The sequence below is a fragment of the Galeopterus variegatus genome, unplaced genomic scaffold, assembly GCF_000696425.1.
Source record: "Galeopterus variegatus unplaced genomic scaffold, G_variegatus-3.0.2 Scaffold9992, whole genome shotgun sequence".
NCBI classification, from domain to species: domain Eukaryota; kingdom Metazoa; phylum Chordata; class Mammalia; order Dermoptera; family Cynocephalidae; genus Galeopterus; species Galeopterus variegatus.
Genome location: NW_007736103.1, coordinates 44,632 through 48,270, shown reverse-complemented (window position 1 = coordinate 48,270; position 3,639 = coordinate 44,632). Strand labels below are relative to the sequence as shown.

General features: G+C 38.1%; 1 pseudogene; it reads left to right on the top strand.

Annotated features, from left to right (window-relative positions):
• Nucleotides 1-2,634: 2,634 nt before the first annotated feature.
• On the top strand, nucleotides 2,635-3,290 carry LOC103609720 (annotated as a pseudogene).
• The last annotated feature ends 349 nt before the right edge of the window (nucleotides 3,291-3,639 follow it).

Sequence of the window (3,639 nt, the reverse complement as noted above, 5' to 3'; positions counted from 1 at the left end):
TGTTTCCCTGAAGCTGATACACTGAGGTCTCCAGAGTGGGAGGTTTGGTCCTCTCCACCTGATATAAGGCTCTGATAGTCTTTTCTCCTGCAGAATAGATTTTGTTATGAAGAAGGTTCTGGGTTTATTTCATGGGATCTCTCTTCCTTTCTCTCTGCCAGAGCTGAGGGGATCTTTCATGGATCTCTACTGTGAGAACCTGGTGGGGTTTCTAGGGGTAAAGCCACAAAAGCGTGGTGGTCCCTGAGTTTGCAGACCCCAGGAGCCTCTCATTCTCATACTTGTCCACACTCAGCCTCCGGCAGCTCATCACAAACACCATTTGCACATTCTTGCCAGTTTATGGCTTCAGCTCCAGGTGTGCACACACACCTGTCTCCCAGATTTTGACAAGGTGGCTATTTGCTCTGTAATGTCTGTCTCTGATAGCTCCAGAAAAATCGTTGATGTGTCTGTCTGTCCATTTGCTTCTCATGGTAATGAAGGGAGTGATGGCTCATGAGCCTGCGTATGTCAGAGCTTCAGAATACTTTTTCAATGCCACGTTTATGTTTCACTTTTAGAATTATACTAACAGCATAAAAAAATTAGAAATGTTCCAAATTTTTCTAAAAGATTAATCCAATTTTGGCTTTGAACTTTATTTTTAAACTTGAATTCACGAGTTGTGAAACAGAAATAATTACTGAATAATTAGAAATAATTAATAAAGCTTTATTTCTTTTTAATCTAATTCTTTTTCTGATTTTATAATATGACCTATAAAATAATTAGAAATTATGAATGAGGTTCCTCATCCTTCCCTGGACTTTATATTGCTGGTCTAAGTATACTTTTTAAATGAATTTTTAAATATTTGGCTGAAATTTTATATTGAGTTTCCAAATAGACTGTAGGAAAAACTGCAGGGTAATTTTGGTAATTGACACAGAGAATGAAGTTTCACTTTCTAGCAGAATATCCTCCTGTTCATTTTATTTCACTTCAGTTCAATTAAAAATATATTGGTCTCTACTCTTGAATATGAGTGGATTGATTTACGTTTTCAAGTACCTACCATGTGCTGGGCACTGGGCTAGGCCCTGTTTCTCTGATTCAAAGTAGGAGTAAATCATCTTCTCGAAAAATAGGGGAGAGAAAGACAGAGAGATGTTGAGAAAGAGATGGAGAGAGAGAGAATATTAAGTTTAGAGCAGTAGAGTAGTCTGGTAGGTGCCATAACACAGGCACATACTTATTCAAAGAGAAGTCAGGATAGATTTTAGGACAGGCAACTCAATCTTGTGCATTCAGGGATAGCATCATAATAGTGATTTTGCTTGATATGACTGATAAAGGGATGAGTAAAATTTTTACATTTGTATGGAAAGGAGAGAGAAATCTCAAGCAGATAGAATCATCTCCACAGAGATCAGTAGGCATAAAACAACATGATAAATCCCAGGATTGTAAGTACAGTGGTGAGGCTGGAATTAAAATTCATGAAAAAAACTACAGTGGGTGAGACTGGAGGAGACAAACTGGAATTATATTACAAAAAGATTTGTGTGTCCTGAAAAGTAATTTGAGTTGCATCTTGTAGGCAACAGGAGATCATAGATGCATTTCAAGTCACAGAGTAACCTAAGAAGACTTTCATATTAGAAAGAATTCTTCCTGTCATGTTGACATAGGTGGGTAGTTCAGTTTGGAAGGAGTGCATTGGGCGATATTAAGACATTGCCACTGTGCTGATTCATACAAACATTACTAGGGATTTCTAAATTCTATAAGGAGTTCTCATATGTTAAGAAATAATAGACCACTAAAGCAGTCTGCAATAAATGCTAAGGAAGACAAGAGTTCAAACATTCTCATCACAAAAAAAGAATAAAGTTTTGCAATGGTGAATATGCTAATTACCCTGATTTGATCATCACACATTGTATACATGTACTGAAGTATAACTCTGTATCCCATAAATATGTACAATCCAGAAATGCCAATTAAAAAGTGAATTTTTTTATTGAAGAAAAAAATTAAAAAATACGTATAAGAATAAGAAAGTGAGAAGAGACTCATTCGATTGGAAAATAGAAAGGGTGTCACGCAGAGATGTTTTTCCATATAATTGAAATAAAACCTTTCTTTTGAGATGAGAAGTATTTATTATTATTCATGTTTCTGAGCAGCTATTCTGCTGGTTTCTCTTGGGACATTCATACAGCTGTGTTTAGTGGGTGGATTAGCTGGGATCCAGGCTCAGCTGGGATCCAGGCTCAGTGCAGGCCATTGCCTGCAGTGCTTGCTTTGGTTCACTTCCCTGGGGCTCCCCTTGACTAACTTGAGTTTCCTTCTAGCACAGCGATCTCAGCGCAATGTTAAGATGGAAACTTCTGGTTAGTTCAGGTGGCAGAGGTGACTCCACCACATTGCTGCAACATTGAGGATTTCTGGCTCTTTTTTCTTTGCCTTATAGTTGGGTGTCTTTTATAAATAATCAAAAGAAGCAAAAGCCAGCACTACCAGGCCAGCATTTTAAAACCAAGAAAAAAATGAAAAAAGAGAGGTTTGACCCTACTTAGTTTCAAGGCTGTATTATTCAAGGCTTAGGTGAAACCAGTACTGATTTGGAAGCAGTACCTAAGACTCTTGATGCTTCTGGAGCAAAACTTGATCATGCAGAAACACTCTTCGACATTCTGGTGATCCATGGAATGCTGGCCCCAGATGGTATACTGGCAGGTGACATGATGCCCACAGATGTCTGCATGCTTGGAGACCATGCAAGCAGTTGCCCAGATTTTTAACAGATTTTTAATCAGGTGCTACAGATACCTGGAGAAAGGTTTTGAGGATGATGTAAAAACACTGCTGCTGTTTTTGAAGGATTTTTCAGAGTTAGAGAAGAATGAGTTGGCTATTTGACTGTTGTTCTTCTGGCTAATGGAATACTTAATGCAAACCTTCTGATAGCTTTTGTAATGAGAATTTGGTTAAGAAGGGGTTTCAGTAGCTTTTGCTGTAAAGCTCTTTCAATCTTAGTCACATGAAAAAGATATCAATGCAGTTGCTGTAAGTGTTTGGAAAGTCATTATGGACAACAGATTGACAGAACTTTTTCCTTCCGTAAGGAAAGCATTGAACACTTCATGAAGTGTTTTATTGAGGCGGTCTTGAAAGAGCTTCAGGGTATGTTTGGAATCAGCAAACCGTAAGAGCTGTAAGGAACTCCAGAAAGAATTTCAAGAACAGATGTCCGTGGTGATCCACTTAAGGACATAATTTTACATGTCAAGGAAGAGATTTAAAAAACCCAAAAAACAAAAAAGAAACCAATATCCTGGAAACAGTTGTCATCAGAATAGTCTGGTCAAGCATAATAAGCACTTGGAATGAAATAAAAAAGAGGAGCTTGTGGCAGAGCCAGCCATCAAGTACATACAGTATAGCCCGATTGTTGCTGCCTTTACTGCTCAAGGTCAGTGTGAGCTAACTCTGTTACTGAAGATTCAGGAGTATTGCTATAACAACATTCACTTATGGAAGCCTTCCAGAAATGAGCGGTGCCTCTTATAAAGCTGAAGTCCTGAGTGAATAGCCCATTCTGAAGTGGTCTAAAGATGCACATGTTGTAAAGTAGAAAAGTGTCTTCCTCAA